We start from the raw sequence: 18,673 nt of genomic DNA, 5'->3' as shown, positions 1-18,673 counted from the left end.
GTGGAAGTTTTCTCTTGAGCTCCTGAACCAGGCAAGAGTGTCTGTTATTTCTGCTTCTATCTAGCAATATACTAGACCTTCTAGCTGAGTTACATACATAGGCCACCACCCCAGACATTTTGATTCTTATTTAAAAATGTAATTACTTATATATCTCTTTTTACTTTTGGGGACAGGGTCTTATGTAGTACACATTTTATGTACTATAAAAGCATTAAATTCTCCCAATAACTGTGTCCAAACAACTATAATCAAAACTAAGCATTTTTGTTCATGTAAAAAAACTCAACATGCATTTTAAATATTCATATAGAAATGAAAAAGCCGATAAAAAGTTAAGACAGCTGTGAATAAGGAAAGGAGGGAAGGTTTGTTGCAGCTAGCATGAGGACTTACTGTGAGTGTGGCAGCTGTCACAGCATGGTACTAGCCTAAACATAGAGATGAAGGAGGACAGAAAACCCGAACTAGATTACATTATATACACACACGACACAGTTGGTATTGCAGACGTGGGGTATAAGATTGCTAACAACTGTTTCTGTAAATAAATATTAAGCTCATAAAATGACTTTTCTTCATCTATTAAAAAAATACCATTATTTTCTGCTGCCAATGGGCTCAAAGACATGAACTGCTTTTTCTTGAGAAAAAAAAATTATTTTATTTATCATTCACCACATTCTTTATCGTCTTATAATAATATTTAAGTATACGATTTCCATATTGTAGCATCACTATTGTCTAATCTAACATGTTTTTAGTACCACAAATACAGACTTCAATTCACTAGGCTAGGCCTCCCATCACCTGTCTGCCGCCCTCTGATAGTTAATTATCTGCTTCCCATCTGCAGAGCTCCTCACTCTAGATGTGGCATGGAAGAAGCAACGCATGTTACTCTTCCTTTTGAAGTGTCTTATGTCACTTTGCAAAATGATCTTAAGGTTCATCTGTGTTGTAGTATGATCTTGAACTTCTTTTGTGACAAATTCTATTCCATTGCATGCCCACTAATTGGCTATCCATTGTGGTGGTTCATTTTATAGATGAATTTGTCTGGACCATGGGATAGTATGATACCTGGTTACGTATTATTTCTGGGTGTGCTTGTGTCTTTGAGGGTATTTCTAGGAGCAAAGCATGTGTGGGGAGAGGCACCTTACAAACTGTTGAACATTGGGTACATTCACTGTCCTGGCCTGACTGTATGAGCTGGGACTCAGGCTAGCCGTGCCTGCAGAACTCTGCTGTCAGGGCTGTGAGCATGTATTGGGCTCTTCATCTTCAGGTCCCCAGCTTGTGGGCCAAGAATTGCACCACTGACTTTCCTGCATCTCCATTGAGAAGACAGCTGACTGTGTGCTTCTCAGTAATCATGACTGCTGAGCTGTGTATACATACACACATATACACACACATACAAACACATATGCATGCTATGTACACACACATATGCACACATACACACATATGCACACATACATATATATACACACATATATGTATGTGTGTCAGTATCTCCATCTGAGGTTCTCTCTGGGCAGAACACGAATACTAGGACATCTGTGTTGTTTCCTCCTTTGGGTTGATATGGATAATTCTGCTGTGGACAGTGTTGGTATGAACCCCTGTTTTCAATTCCTTGGCATGTACCTTTAAGAGTGGGTTGTAAACAATACAGTATTCTCTGCAAGGAGCCTCCAAACTCCTTTCTGGGGCTACTTAACCATTTTATATTCCCATCAACGATGCAGGGGGATTCCAACACAAACATGTTGGATGTGACATGATGGGAAAATATTTCTGTACTTATGAATCCATAAGTTAGGGCGAGCTATACTAATAGCAGATAAAATTAATTGGACAGCATAGAAATGGAAGACATTTATCATTTGAACCCCATAATCTGCCAGAGGCCCTGCTTGGGTTCTTGGCAGGAGCTAGCAGACAGCCCATCAGGGAAGGAGGGTAATGCCCGGCTGATCGCCCTGGGGCAGTGTCCTCCTGCCTTTCCCAGCACTGAGTAGGTCCTTCTTGGGCTCTCCTCTCCCTTTGCCTTGCTGTTATCCAGAGAGGAGGCAGGTGTTTGTCCCCTGAGCCTCTAGAGCTCTACCATGGCTCCCACCCAGTCTTCAAGGCTCCGTGCCAACACCAGTTGGGCCCTTCAGATCCATCTCCTGTAACCCACTAGGAAATCCCAGCTTTCTCTACACCCTCTCCCTGCTTTCTTGCTTGATGGCTGCTGTAGTTTGGGGCCATTATTCATTTAATCTGGGTCTTTCACTTTTCAAAATCAAGTAGCTAAAAGTCGTGTTTCCTCTCTTGTCTTCCACCCTCCTGGCTCACCTTGCCGCAGCCAGTCTCCAGTCTCTTCTTTGTGGTGACCAGGAGTCCTCACTTAACCTGACTGGAAGTCTACCATCTTGTCGCCTTACCTTTCACCTTCTTTGTCATGACTTCATTTCTTGGAAAGAAGGCTTGCGGATGCTCTAGTTCTTTCACCCTGTTTGAAACTCTGTGGAAGGCCATTGATGACTCCCAGGCTGAGAAAGTCCATTGCTTTTTCATCTATGTTCATTTCTTTGGGGCCAATGAAACAGTAGTGTGTCGGTGACTTTCAGTGTTAGCTCGTGGCAAGTTGGGAGCCTCTCCTGAAGATCTGTCCTGTTGGCTTTGGTTGATGTGGGAAGACCCAGTCCAAGTACATCTCTGGTTGCCGCTTAGATGAACCCAACAACCAAAGCCAGGGCAGAAGGAAAACTGTGTTTTGCTCGCTTGGCCTTCCCTCTTGCTGATGAGGTGATTCCTCTGCTGTAGTTGAGTTCCAACCAGGGACCAGAACCAGAGCTTCTAGACTTCCATTGTTGATTAAAGACTAGGGGTTCTCCAAGAACTTCCCAGGGCTTAAGTGCCAAACAGAGACTTCCAAAGCTCCCAGCACCCAGCCCTGTGGACTGAGTGACTACTGTGCTGTCAGACTCCCTAGTGAGACATCTGTGGGACAACTCCAGTGCCCGAGGCACCCAGCCTCAAGGACCCAGCCACTGCTGACTGGGATCTAAACCTCTCTGGTGTGGCTCAGCTGTTGTCATTTTAACATAGGCTGATTTAATAATGTCTTTTAAGATAGGTGTTCATGCCATTGGTTCATTTCCTCTTGAGAACACGGATACATACAGCTTACCATTCCCCAATCGCTTTCCTCATGTAATACAAACTACCACCGAGTCCACCCACCCACCCTCCTGCCTCTCTGTCCGTGGTATCTCAGCCACTGTAGCTGGGTGGTTTCCTCTTAAGACAAGAGGAGCTTCAGTTTCTGGAGAGTGGCGGGATTCGTTATGGGGACAGTAAGGCCTTGGCTCATCCTAGCGCAGAGAATGGTAAAAATGGAGAAACAAATTCTCCTGCATGAAGATGAAGATAGCTCTTTCAGCAATAGGCTGGGCAGACTTGGGCAGGTTGCATTCTCTGTACGAAAATGCAGATTTCCTTTCATGTGTGTGCAGATAACATTGTCCTGAGGTTTGTGGACAGTTTTCCCCAAGGGGCTTATGATGGTTAATTTTGCTTGGCTCTAAAATTAACTAAGTGACAACCTCTGCGTGAGTCTGTGGGAGTGTTTTTAAGAAGGAGGAACTGGGAGAAGATCCTCTCCCAGAGTGGGCAGCATGTATACACACACACACACATACACACACATACATACACACACAAACATGCACGCACACACATAAACACACATGCATACACATACATACACACACAACACATACATACATACACACCCACACATGCACATGCATACTCACCCCACACCCAGATACAGTGGTCTCAAGAAAAGCAACACTGGCTGCCTGCCTCCCCTGTGAGCCTTTGCCTCTTGCTGGTGAATGCATCCGTTGTTGTTGTTGCTGCCGCTATCGCTGCTATCTTCACTATCATCAGCTTCTTGGCCTTCCAACAAGAATCAAAGACCAAGGACTCTGCAAGAACTCTCCAGGCCTTTAGTAGTATATTGGGACTGTCAAATCATCCAGTTCTAAGAAATGAGGTTCTTAGCCTCCCTAGGCACTGTTGGATTTCCATCTGCTACTGTTAGATGGTCCAACCAGTTCCTTTTTTTAATAATATATGTATTCTGTCCTGTTACCATGGAGATCCCCGATTAACATGAGGGGAAGCTGCAGCTTTTGTGTTGTCCATGGGCGGTTCAGAGGGTACAGCTGAATGTTGAGTGTTGGGCTGGAAAGCTTCCTGTGGACCTTCTCTCAGACCCCTGCTTTGTCATCTGTATTAGCTCACACTTGGTGTTCTAGTTTGCTTTCTGTTAGGGGAAGAAAGCTTTTATTTGACATATACTTCCAGGTCACAGCCTGCCACTGAGGGGATCCAGGGCAAGGCCCGAAGCAGAAACCATGGAGGAATGAAGTTTGCTGGCTCCCTCACTGGCTCACAGGTATCCAGCTTTCTTACACAGCCCAGGACCACCTTGCTAGGGATGGTGCCACCAACAGTAGGCGATGTCCCCACATCAATCAAGATAGTCTCTCATAGACATGACTACAGGCCAGCGTGATCAAAGCAGTTCTTCATGTGAGGCTCTCTCTTCCGAGGTGGCCCTGGGTTATGTCAGGTTGACAGTAATAACTGACCAGGACACTTGAAGTAATTGTTTCCTGGATTGTGTGCTTGTATGAAGTAAGGACATAGCTCAGAGTCAGGGGACCCACTGAGTCCAGGATGGAGATAAAATGTGGAGCTCTGAACAGCAAATGAGCAGCGGCTGGACTTCTCTGTGAGGTGTGTGTGAGGGGGTGATGGGCCTCAAGTCATGGAGATGCATGTACCCTGTGATGCCTGTCCTCTCTTCTGGGATCTACTAATCCTATTTAGCACACAGACATCAATCTTCTTTTCTATATCACTTTCCTCCAGTTATGTCTAAGGCTTTAATAAAATTTTAAATACTCCTTAGAGATTGATGAATACTTGTGTGGATGTATCTGAGGAAGCTCAGCTAGAACATGCGCTGATACCTCAGTCATCCACCAGCCTCCTGAGTGTGTCTTGTGGAGGAAGCACAGAAAATTCAGAGGTGCACTTATGTATGGAAAGTGCTAGAGTCCAGTTGGTACTGAACTGAGCTGGGGGAGATTAAGTTAATGGAAGGAGAGCCATATTCAGGCACCCTTGTCACAGATATATTATAGCTTGTGTCTTGTTGCTGTATCAGGATACCTGAGACTGAGTGATGTATATATAGAGAAAATTTATTTAGATCATCAGTCTAGAGGTCTAAGGGCACAGCACTAGTGTCTTCTTAGTTCCTGGTGAGAGTTTCATGGCATCTGTGACATCATATGGCATAATGGTAAGTAGGTGTGTGTGTGTGTGTGTGGACATGACATCATGTAGCAGAATGGTTAGTAGGTATGTGTGTACGTAGATATGACATTACATGTCAGAATGGCAAGTAGGTGCATGTGTGGAAGAGGCGAAACACAAGTTGTCTAAGCCTTCTAACAACCCACTCTCGCTGTTACTGGCTTGGTTCTGTGAGACCCAAGGACCTTAACATAGTTTCTTAAAGTCATTAACTCATTTCTGAGGTTCACCACCTTCCAACACTGTTGGGAATCAAATTTCAATGAGGTTTTTGGTGGCCACAACTACATCCAAATAAAAGCAGCCATGTTTTCCAAATTTTTCCTAGAAATTTTTCTTCTATCATTTCCTCAAAGTGTCATTTTCTCTCACTATTGTCTCCTTGATGGGATTTCCATACACATGGAGTCAACCTCTCACTCATCCTTATCGCTCTCAGTGAGATCCCACCATTTTTTTTCCTGAATCTGTTCCCCTGATGTAGATATACTCTCCTACTAAGTTCTTGTAGGTTTCAGTCTTAGAATGCAAGTTCTATATCTGATCTTCTTCATCCATTCGAGGGCCTGTATCCTATCTAGTCTTCAATTTTTACTCTGTTTCTACCACCACGATCTGAATGTGACCTCTCATTTCATTCTCTGATCGCTGTTATACCCGCTGTGATGTCAGCGTTGTCAACTTGACCCAATGTAGAATCAGGTCACCCAGGAAGACTGTCCCAGTGAGGGACTGTCTAGATCAGGTTGGATTCTGGGCATGTCTGTGGGGTATTGCCTTGACTGTTAATTGATGTAGGAAAACATCCACCATTTCTTATACAGGGGAATCCTGGACTCTATAAGACCAGAGAAAGCTCTCAAACACACCTTTGACAACCTCTACTTCAAATGCTACCCAAAAACTGAGGTCATTGTTTCTCTGTCTCAGCATGCCATTTCAACCTGGCTAATGTTTGGTCATTTGCTGTAGACTACACATGAGCTTGTTTTCTTTCTCCAACTGAAGTGAAAACCCAGTGAGGGCTGGATGTGTTTCATTGGTTTGTGTGTGCTCCACAGACCTCAGCACAATGGCAGGAGCAGACGGTATGTACTGGCTGGTTTTGTGTCAACTTGATACAGCTGGAGTTTTCACAGAGAAAGGAGCTTCAGTTGAAGAAATGCCTCCATGAGATCCAGCTGTAAGTCATTTTCTCAATTAGTGATCAAGGGGGAAAGGCCCCTGGTGGGTGGGACCATCTCTGGGCTGGTAGTCTTGGGTTCTATAAGAGAGCAGACTGAGCAAGCCAGGGGAAGCAAGCCAGTAAGTAACATCCCTCCATGGCCTCTGCATCAGCTCCTGCTTCCTGACCTGCTTGAGTTCCAGTCCTGACTTCCTTTGGTGATGAACAGCAGTATGGAAGTGTAAACTGAATAAACCCTTTCCTCCCCAACTTGCTTCTTGGTCATGATGTTTGTGCAGGAATAGAAACCCTGACTAAGACAGGTACGTTGGCAAACAACGGTTAAGTGGAAGAATGTTTGAGAAGGAATAACCGTAGAGGTGAGAAGGGAGCATTCTTCTATTTCTAATGAGAATTCTGAGCAAAGGAAAGTTTAGAATTGTTCACGGCAGTATGTATAGTTAACCTTTGAGCTAATGAGCATTAACTTCCTACATCCTTTGAGTTGGACCAAATTAGATTTAAACACACAGGTCTAAGGAAAATAGCCAAATAGCCTTTCCCTGAAACAAAACAAAAAAATTGGTTTTCTTGCTGATTTTGTAAGAAGGTCAGATAGGAAACAAAAATGAATCAGGCTTTCCCATCAAAGCTCAGTTTTTTTTTTTTTTTTGCAAATATTATCAAAGTTATTTCTTAAGCTATTTGTGAGTCGAGCTTAATCTACTAAGAACTGTCTGACAATATGATTTTAATATGATTAGATTATTTCTCATAATGTAAGTGGGGCGCTCTAAAAATAAAAGTGGAAGAAATTGCATCATGCAGAGCAGGAGAAGCTTGTGACCTTCAGGTTTGCATCTTTGGCTTCGTCATTCTGCTGCTCATGCGACTGTGGCGCCAACTCCCGTAGACCAGACATAAAGTGGCAATAGCTTAAAGTATGTAGGTTTCACTTGTTTCGGTTGATGAAAAGCATCATTTAGTTCCAGAAAGTGGTGTTTTGGTTTTTTTTTTCCCCCATCAGTTATCTTGAGAATATTTTGATGCCAGGGAATATTTGACGAGTTGTGTTGCAATTTTACCAAGCTGTTCAGAATCTGGAGGGAAAAAAATTGGGAGGTATTCTTTTTAGTTGGCTAAATGATGTATTTTGCTGGTGTTCTGCTTTTTTTCACACACACACACACCCCGGCCCCACTCACTCCAGCCCCACTTGCTCCAGCCATAGTCATTTTATATATGTGGGTACACTGTCACTGACTTCAGACACAGCAGAAGATGGCAACGGATGCCCATTACAGATGGTTGTGATCCATCATGTAGTTGCTGGGAATTGAACTCAGGACCTCTGGAAGAGCAGGCAGTGCTCTTAACCACTGAGCCATCTCTCCAGCCCACGTTCTGCTTTTTTGTTTTAATCAAAGGAGGCTGAGGAGGAGTAGATGCTGAAACATTTAGACTCAGAGCTTAGCTGGCACAAATTCCAAGTCAGCCAGCCATCTGTCTCTATGTCTGCGTCTCTATCATATGTACATGCACATGTATGAGTAAGCGTATGCGCGCACACATACACACTTCACCGTATCCTTTGATCTTGGAGAACAAATCTTAGACAGTGGCAAGGAAGTAAGATAGTTTATTGGGTCATCTGGACTCCCTAAGACTCAGGAAGCATGGATCTTGGAAGCCTATGAAGAGCTGAGCTCACCAGAGTTTGCTCAGACTGTACAACTGAAGAACCAGCTTCCCTCGACTCCCTGGGACCTGCAGCCTTTCAGTCTCGGTAAGACTGGTGTGGCAAGGAAAGGGGGGAATATGCTCCTTCACGAGGTTATCGATTCAGTGAATCAAAGACGTGGGCCTCTGCGGTGATCACATTTTGCAGTTAGCTAGGGATGGGGACCTAGTTGGGCTAGTGCCATGGCCTGGCCTCCTGGGGGCTGCTGAGTTGGCACTTGGACAGGGCAGAGCAGGGTTGCTTCCAGAGTCTGATGGGAACTCTTCAGCTCGGGGAGTCTTCTTACGTGTCACGGGTGCCAGGCAGTCCTCTTCCCACCTCATATTCCACTTTCATGCCCAGCGCTCAACTTGCCTCATGGCCCAGTGGACCCCTGTCCTTTCTTTGTTTCCTCCCCGCTTTTTCTCACAGGGACACTTCCCTTGATAAAAATCATTGTACGTTTACACTCCCCTGCTTCTCCAACACCCTGGATCAGCACCCCATTTAGTATAAAGGAAGTATTCTGCTGTGGCATATTCAGCAAACAACCACTGCCATGCAGAGTGGATGAACCTCACAGAAGGCACCTCCTTCTTTGCTCTTAGAAGGCTGAGCTGTAGGTGCCTGAGGGTAAGGATGGGTGAGCGCATACTGATACTTAACTTGAACTCCCTACAGACCTAGATGACTGGTATTTGATTCGGTCTCTATAACTTGTCCTGTTTAAGAATTCCTGTGCCCTAACTTGACCCCATAACTCAGGCAAGCACCCGTCCTTGGGCACCGTTCAGCCTGTAACCACAGGGTCATCTCATATTTGCAAGGAACACATTGGTGAATTATCTAATGGTAGAGAGTAGCATAGTGAAATTTGTTCATTTTAAGTGGACACTTTTTATAGACTGGACTAATTTCTCCAAGTTTCTCCCCAAATAATAATTTGGAAATAAGCAAATGAAAAGAATTCCAAGTTTTAAAGAGTGTCTTTATTTGGTCAGCAAATGCCAAGGAACACATCAAGAGTAGCTAACTACCCCATACTGAGCAGGCACAGGGCAGATTCAGAACAGGCTGCCCACACACTGACCTCGCAAAGAGCATCTCATCTCATTAGGAAGACAGGATTTGTGAACACAGAACCACAGAACCAGGAGATGGTCAGTGTGGAGCTTGCCGTGCAAGCGTGAGTACCCGGGTGGCCATCCCAGGAAAGATACACCTATACTCCTGGTTCAGGGAAGAGAAGACAGGAGGATCTCAGGGTTTGCTGGACAGTCTAGCCATTCAACAAGAGCTCTAGATCCAGTCTCAAAGATTAGAGTGGAAGACACCAGTCCACTGAAGGGGAATCTGGTGACCTGAGTCCAATGCCCCAGACCCATAGTGTGGAAGTACAGAGTCGACTCCCACAGCATGTGCTCACACAGGTGATTGTACACCCCACACACACACTTGGAATAAAACCAAGGACATTACAACAAACCTTAAGGAAATTAAAAGGATCAGAGAACGTACTGAACAATTAACCATACATCAGTGGCCTCTTCTCCACTTAGTTCCCCATGAGTTAGATTGTAAATGGAATAGAAAAATACTTAGAAACAGAAATGGTCAAACGGACTCAAGAAACCAGGGAAATCTGCATATGTGTGATACAGAGATAGAAATACTACTACTACTAATAAAAATGGTAATACCTCTCAGCAAAGAGAGCATGGGGCAGGCCGCTTCACTGGTGAACTCCACCAAACATTTAAAGGGGAATTAAAGCTAATCTCACTGAAATTCCTCCAAAGAAATAGAAGAGGGAGCCATATATAACATACTTTTCTACGTGAGAGTTATGACGTCAAAGCTGGGCAAGGACACAAAGAGACTACAAAGGATTTGCTATTCCTAAATGATATGCACACCACAATTCTAGAAGAAGAGGAGGAAAACTCAGGCTAGGCGAATTCATACATCCAATGTAGATTAGAAAAGACCAGGATTCGGTGCTGAGGAAGTTTCCCAGCAGACAGTGCTTAGCGCCCAGCATGCGGGAAGCCCTGGGATCGACCCCTAGGACCTTATAAACAGGGTGTTGTGGTTTACCCAGAGGAGGAATCACAAGTATTGAAAATTCAAACTCACCCCTGGCTACATATTGAGTTTGAGCCTAATCAGAGATAAGAGACCCCACCTTCAGAAAACAAAATGGGGGGAACTCCGCGGCTGCTCTGCTCTCCGCGTTGCTCTGTGGTTTGTGATGCCTTTCCCCGCACTGCTCTCACCTCGAGGGTCTGCGTGCCTGGTCTTTCCCTCTCCCGTGCGTTAAACAAACATTTCAGAGAGTGGAGGGCAGGAGTGGTTATTTAATCGTCGTTGATTTGATGCAACAGTGAAAGAAATCTGAAACTAGGGAGAACTAATGCTTGCACAGGAACAGTTCTCTAAAGGCCTCTGTCCCCGGTAAGATGGCTGATCGGACAAAATCACTGGGCATCCTCATAAGCGCGAGAACACATCAGGGCAGTGCGCAATTGCCGTGTCATTTTCAGAATATAGGTACACAAACAAGGTGACTCGCACAGGAAATCTTGCGAGTTTTCTCAAGAGTGATTCTGTAAACTCGTAACTGTCCTTAAAGACTCACAGAGCCAGGCTGGCACAGTCCCATAGACTACAGAGGCTACTTTGAGCTGTTCTTCCTTGGGGTGGGACCCAGGCCTCCCTAGCTTCCTTGGTGCTTGGAAGAATCCAAGAAGGTGATCTATTGGGGGACTGTAAATGTAACTTTTATTCCCCAGAACGAATTGTCTTCTTGGTGGTTTACTGCCTCTGTCTGCTAGCCTAGGCCTAGTCCTGGAAGCTTCTAGCCTCCGTAAGATCTTATCTAGTTCTAGAATGTTTTCAGTCTGTGAGATTTGCTGCTGAATAAGCTCGCCCTGTCTAGTTCTGAACTCTAGCTGGTTGGTTCAACTCAGCTGTTCTGGCTTAACCTCTCCAATCTGACTGATTCAATCTGGTTTCTCTGAGCTTCTCGCTGAATGGCTCTGCTTGACCCTTTCCTCTCTGTTCTCGTGAGATTTGGGCATATCCTACTCTGCCAAATCTGTCTCTGATTGGTCACTTTGTCTGCCACTCAATTAGACATCAGTTTCAAACATGGCTGCTTCCTTCTACAACATTACCTTCATCGTTTGTCATTTACGATGCGTACTAAGAGCATGTCGGTATTCCAGGCAGAGGGATTAAAGGTGTGTGCTAAGGTTGAGTGGCATCGCAACTAGAAACAGGCTTTCCCAGTAAACAACACAGATATCCTTCAACAGGAGACTAAAGAGCCAGGCACTCCTGAGATGGATGTCAAAGGGCATGTTACACTTGTTCACTTAGGATGCCCTCATCCTTTGAGCCTGATGTCACTCAGATATAAGCTAGCCTGCTGCACAATGGCCAGCACCTGCAAGAACAGACCCCCTCCGAGAACAGAAAGACTAAAGGTTGGATAGCAATAATTATTGAACATAAAAAGTAAGCTATTATGTAATTTATTAATTAAACAGTTCTCAGTGGAAGGGGCTGGCTTTGTCAGTAAAGTGCATGTCATGCATGAATGGGAATATTTCAGGTTTTTAAAACTGACATTAAAATACTCAGTACCAATTTCTACCCTGGTACAGAAATGGGCTAGCCTGTAACCAGTTCTGAGCAACTGTGACGTGTGGCAATACTACTTTGTTCAACTGTTCTCTTAATGTTTCATTTAAAAAAATTTTTAAATATATAGCTTTTAAAACCTCTATTTTAATTTTTAAAATTATGTTTATTTTGTGTGTGCATGTGTGTGAGAGAGAGAGAGAGAGAGGGAGAGAGAGAGAGAGAGAATATATGTATTGGGGTCAGAGAGTCAATTCTTTCCTATTACACTCGCATGTTCTCCTTGAATAAAGTCTGTAATAAAATTATTATGTAAAATATATTGTATATAAAAATATATTTTATTAAAAATAAAAACTCACAGGCATTCAATCTCAGTAGCTCTGGGGTAAGGCAGGGCAGTCTCTACCCTAACTGTCTCGGTGTATTATAGTGGATATTTGAGAAAGTTGGATCAATAGGCAAACATATTTGGGAGAAACAGAGTTAAATGAATCTAGAGAAGTGTCTACATAGTAGTGTTTCTCTGAGCACTCAGTAGGGATTGTGTGATTTTACAAAATGGAGGTGAAGTATACCCCAAGCTTATGTGATCAGGGTATGATGCCCTGTGTGGGGGGCATTTGAATAGGATTAAGAGCGATGAACAGCAGTTTACAAATATTTTTGATGCACTCCTACGAGTTTCAAGACTATTCTGTTTAGGTAGATATTTTAAAAATTTTATACGAAATTAAATAGCTATAATTATTGAATATAAAACTGGAGCTATTATACAACTTATTAATTAAAAGTTTTCAGTGGAAGGGACTAGCTCAGTCAATAAAGTGTATGCTACTTCAGATTCTTAGAACTGGCATAAAAAGCCAAGCACAGTGGTGCATGTCCACAGCAGACAGACAGACAGTTGGAGCCAAGACATGTGGATAAGCTCAGGTTCAGTGAGAGAAAGCTCCTTGGGTCTGAGGCAGAGAATGAGTGAGGAAGACCCTGATACAAACCTTGGGCTTGCAGACTCAGCTGCCAGCATGTGTGAACATGCAGTGCACATGTGTGTGCATGCATGTGTATAAACACATACACATGGGTACACACACATCCACACATATATCCACATGCACACACGTGCACACACAGACCCATACACTCATGTACACACACTTGTGCACACATACACATGCACACATATTTGTGCACATACATCCATATACACACTCATGCACAAATTCACAGGTGAGTGTGCACACATACACATATGCCCTTATATACCCATACACCACCCATATACATACACAGGCACTTACACACTCATACAAACACATCCATATACACACATGCATACACACCCATTAACATACTTGTACAAGCAGACATAGGTGCACACACCCATATACATACACGTGCACACATACCCCCCCCCACAATTTCTAGTGGAATTTCAGAATGATAATTTGATACTCAAGAATATTCATTTTAAAAAGACAGTGGGTTTTTTTCTTGAACCTGTGTTTCCTTTCCATCCTCTCCACAGCTGTTGTCTTTACAACACATTGTTATCTATGAAAGTATCTTACTGTTTATCCCCCCATCACACAAAACAAATGTGTGACAACTCTACACCATTTTGGTGTGGCCACAACAGTATAAGCAGAAACTTAGAAAACTTAGAAAAGTTTGAATTTGCATGACAATGATTACTGAGAATATTTACCATGATAATATCATTTACATAATTAATGTGATTTGTTAGGTGTTAATATGATTTATTACTACAATTATTTTTAAGCTTGATTGATTATAATCTAAATGTAACTCCTCCCATGCGTCCATATAATTAAAAGTGAAATATAATAAAATCAAAAAACATTATGTGGTATAACTCTGAAAGCACGAGTAAGACACTAGGAGACTCATTTATAGCCACTATACACAGTGACACATTTGCTACCTTTATAGGCACTTCAGACACCCACTTGTTTTTATATTGCCATTTCTAAAGCTGCTCATGTGCTTTGATTGACTATATTTGCTCACGTGTTAATTCCCTGCCTGCTTTGATCCCACATCAGACAGAGCCAGGATATTGATCTTTCTTATTTGCATTTCTCGGTCGGACTTTCTCAGGGATGCGGTCCCTTTGCTCTGCACAGAGGTCACTGGCTTGCTCTTGGTGCACCTGGGTGAGAGGTCCCCTGAGCAAAGGCTGCCAGGACCCAGCTGTGCCGTCCTTGAGCCTCTCAGAAGTCTAAACAGAGCTTTGGTGCCTACTTAGCTAGCTTCCCATCTTATCTGTCTCTTATGTTTTTATCAGTCCTCCTTCCCGGGACCTCCTTATGCAGCACCCCCAGAATGAGAACATTTTTAATGAGAGAAAAAGAAATTTTTGACACCAAATCTCAGCATGCCTGGATTCTTCATCACCTGCTCACTCTAAATTTGTTTTTGTGATATTTCTATTTACTCAATTCAACTCTGCTTGCCAACTCGGTAGAGGAAAAATACCTGTAATCCCAATTCTGGGGATACTGAGACAGGAGGATTGCTAGGATGAGGCCAGCTGGAGTATGTCGAGAATCTGCCTCTAAACCAGCAGTGAACAAACAGAAAATGAGAACGTTCTCACGCTGTGGTGCCTCCAGATCCCAGACAGGTCGTTGTCCTAGCATGGGGCACGTCCTCTTAGAGTCCACTGATGGAAACAGACTGGGAGAACGTTTTCTGTGCCTGAACATGGAGTTACCAATCCTCTGTGATCAGCAGGGAGACAAAGCAGAGGTTCTCCTCCTCAGAGTCTCCTCTGAGCAGGAAGTAGCTTTAGGACACAGCTCATGCATGTGCACAATGCAGGATGGGGACTTGAAATCTTCTTTGTTAGCCTTTTGAGTAGCTGCTAAGGTTGGCAGAAGACTTTCTAGTCGCCATTATAGTACGCAGTCATCGCCTCCCTCCAGACAGGCTTCTGAGTCTGTGTTATTAGCTCAGGAGTTGTTCAAGGGCGTTGGCGCTCAGCTGTTCTCTGGAGCATTGCCGAGTCCCTCACAGACCCGTGCAGCCCACGGAAGAAGGTCACATGATGATGATCACTCAAAACTCAGAGAAATACACAGTTGAGATACAGATAACATGTGTGTGTCTCAAAACAGAAGTATTATGAGGGAAAGATAAAATTGCTTAAAATTTTATCTAAAGCTGGGAGGTGGTGGCACACACCTTTAACTCCAACATTTGGGAGAGGCAGGCAGATCTCTGTGAGTTCCAGGCCAGCCTGGTTTACAGAAGAAGTTACAAGACAGCCAGGGCTATACAGAGAAACCCTGTCTCAAAACCGACAACAAATAGATAAAAAAAAAAATCAGTCCAAATCAAGATACTATAATGTGTGAGCTTGGCACTTATATTCCATGGGTCAATGGGGGTGGGTGATATATGTTCTAAGACCTTTAGTGGAATGAATAAATTTTAATTTATAAATCAAACCACCTTGAGAATAATAGTAACAATATACTGTAATAAATGCTACCTGAAATTGGTGAAATTTTTATTTCTGGAATTTATTTTAACCTATGTGTGGACACACACATCATGGCACACCTGTGGAGCTCGGGGGACAGCCACAGGTATTAGCCTTCACCTCCACCCTGTTTGAGACAGGGTGCCTTGTTTCCTTGTGTATCCTCCAGGCTAGCTGGTCTGTGAGCCTTAGGAGACTCTGTCTCTTCAGTCTCTAAGTAGGAATGCCAGTGTTGCAGTGGTGCCCTACTGTCTCTGGCTTTATGTAGATTCCAGGAATTCAAACTCCGCCCTTCAGCCTATTCACTAAGCAACTTCCCCAGCCCATCATGTCTGGAGAAACTGGATAATGGGCGATTCCCATACTATATAATGCTAACACGAGCCATTTTAAAAGTTAAGAGTGACTTTTATTATCTAACAGATAATAAATTATTATTATTATTAAAAGAGAGAGATCTAGATAGGTGAAACAGTCTGGGTTCTAGTGAGCCAATTCCAAATCTTTTTTTTTTCATTTTTTTATTGTTATTTTATTTATTCATTTCAAATGTTATCCCCCTTCCCAGTTTCCCCTCCACAACCCCCCCATCCCCTCCCCCTCCCCTCTGCCTCTATGAGGGTGCTCTCTTACCCGCCACCCACTCCCACTTCACTGCCCTAGCATCCCCCTACCCTGGGTCATCTAGCCTCCACAGGATCAAGCAGCTCCCTCCTAGTGATGCCAGATAAGGCCATGCTCTGCTACATCTCCAGCTGGAGCCATGGGCCGCGCCCCCCCCCCCCCATTGTACACTTTGGTTAGTGGTTTAGTCCTTGGGAGCTTTGGGAGGTCTGCTTGGTTGATACTGTTGATCTTCCTATGGAGTTGCAGACCCCTTCAGCTCCTCAGTTCTTGCCCTAACTTCTCCATTGGGGTCCCATGCTCAGTCTGATGGTTGGTTGTGAGCATCCACATCTGCATTGGTCAGGTTGTGGCAGAGCCTCTCAGGAGACAGCTATACCAGGCTCCTGTCAGCATCAGCGATAGTGTCTGGGTTTGGTGTCTACACGTGGGATGGATCCCTAGGTGGGGCTGTCTCTGGATGGCCTTTCCTTCAGTCTCTGCTCCACTCTTTGTCCCTGAATTTCCTTTTGACAAGAGGAATTCTGGATTAACATTTTTGAGGTGGGTGGGTGGCCCCATCCCTCAACCGGGGGCCATGCATATCCACTGGATATGGTCTCTACAAGTTCTCTCTCTCCTTTGTTGGGTATTTTGGCTAATGTCCTCCCTGTTGGGCCCTGGGAACCTCTTGGGTCCCTGGCATCTGAGACTTTCTAGTGGCTACCCAATAATTTAGCTTGTCAGGCATTTTCTGTTTAGAATACCACTGTGTTCAAAACCTCCTAGATAAGTAATGGTTCTTATGGCACTCACACGCTCCCATTTGGTTCCCAGCCTCCCCGATTCTCCCACCGAACTTGAACCTCACAGAAGAGTGGATCCCACATTAGGGTCAAGGTCATTTCCAGGTGAGCAGTCCCAAGCAACACTAGAGATTCCACTTCATAAAAGCTTCAAAGTCCCCTTCCCTGATGCTAGTAGACACACAAACCCTACAATGATAGGGTCGTTACTTTGAACACAGCAATCTCTTTAGGTTCTTCTAAGTGTAGAGGACTAATAATAATAATAATAATGTCTCTCCTGAAAATTCTGACTATTGTGATGGGAAGCTAAGGGTGACCTGATGGGTTCCTTTGCAGAAGCCTGTGAGTGCTCAATAGAGCACATGGGGGGGGGAGAGTGGGGGTGGGGAGGGGATGAATGAAGCACGGAACTGTCTAGGAGAGGGAAGTTCTATAGGTGTTTGAGAAGAAAGCTTGGGGAGAGGAGAGAAAGGGCAAATAGGGAGAAAGTGCTGAGAATTCAGGAGGGAATTAAGGTTCAGGAATGATAAGCTGCAAGTCCAACTGCAAAAGAACCCAGCAGGGAGTGGGGACCTGCCCAAGAAATCCAGGGAGTCAGAGTGGAGCAAATGTGCTGGTTGGCCAAGTGTGCTGGAACATGGAATGCTGAATGAGATTAACTTATTTAAAACATATCAAAGTGAATGTGGCTGTAAGCAGAGAGGAATTCTCTACTGTTGTTTTAATGCTTCTGCCTGGAATGGCAGCCTCAGGGGATGCTGGAGTAGCAGAGAGAGACCTGGTGTGTGTGTGTGTGTGTGTGTGTGTGTGTGTGTGTGTGTGTGTGTTGGGGAGATGTGGCCGTGAGTCAGGCTGGGAAATGTGTGTGTAAGGAAAAGCCAAAAAGGACAGGAGAGCAGCAGATGCTCTTGGCTGGCAAAGCCAATCTGGAAGGTTTTGTCTAGGCTCCGGGGTGGAGTTCAATGGTATGCGGGCGCATACACACACACATACACACACACACAAAACTGCACAGAGACTCAGGTTATAATAGGGACTGAACTAGAGTCCTATGCCACCCCACTGTCCTGGTCAAACACGAACCCAGAGACAGTGGTGGTACTGTAGGACCTAGTAGTGATGAAGCCACATGTGAATATATTTATTGCATGATGCTTACACACAAGAAAATTGGCTAATGAGAGGACTGCTGACCTGGTCCAACTTTCACAGAGTGCCAGGGAGAGAATTTAATGAGTCCACGGAGCCACGTTCCATTCATCCATTCCCTCATCCATTTCTTGCTTGTCCTTTACTTTCTACAGATAATCAAAATGGTGGCAAAATGGTGGAAAAGCCAGCAGATTTTATGATAGCCAGCAGGGTGGGGGTCTTCCAGATGATATGAACTGTTCAGAGTGATCTTGAACTAGATCCTGTTGCCCCAGATATTTGACTGCTGTGGCAGATGAGGCAGGCAATGGTTTTCCTGGTAAAGAGAAACCTTACCAGGTTCTACCCAATCAGAATTCTTCTGTTTGCTCTTGACTTCTTGCTCTAGTTCTGTCCTCTCCCTCCTGCCCCCCTCTCTCCCCCTCCCCCTCTCTCTTCGGTGCTGATGGTCAGCCTCCTCCCCTCCCCTCCCCTCCCCTCCCCTCCCCTCCCCTCCCCTCCCCTTTGCCTTTCTCAGTCTCTACTACCTTTTCAACTCCCCTCCCCATGCTCTGAATAAACTCTATTCACTACTAAAAAAAAAAAAAAAATCCTTCTGTTTACGCAGTCAGAGTCCTTTTGTGTCATCAGCACTGCCATTGGGGGGCTCGTTTTGGACCTAACAGTCACGAACTACA

This window comes from Mus caroli, unplaced genomic scaffold, assembly GCF_978045245.1.
Source record: "Mus caroli unplaced genomic scaffold, Mus_caroli_1 scaffold_1, whole genome shotgun sequence".
Classification (NCBI taxonomy): Eukaryota; Metazoa; Chordata; class Mammalia; order Rodentia; family Muridae; genus Mus; species Mus caroli.
The sequence above is the reverse complement of the archived record's forward strand: the minus strand, read 5'-3'. Positions refer to the sequence as shown.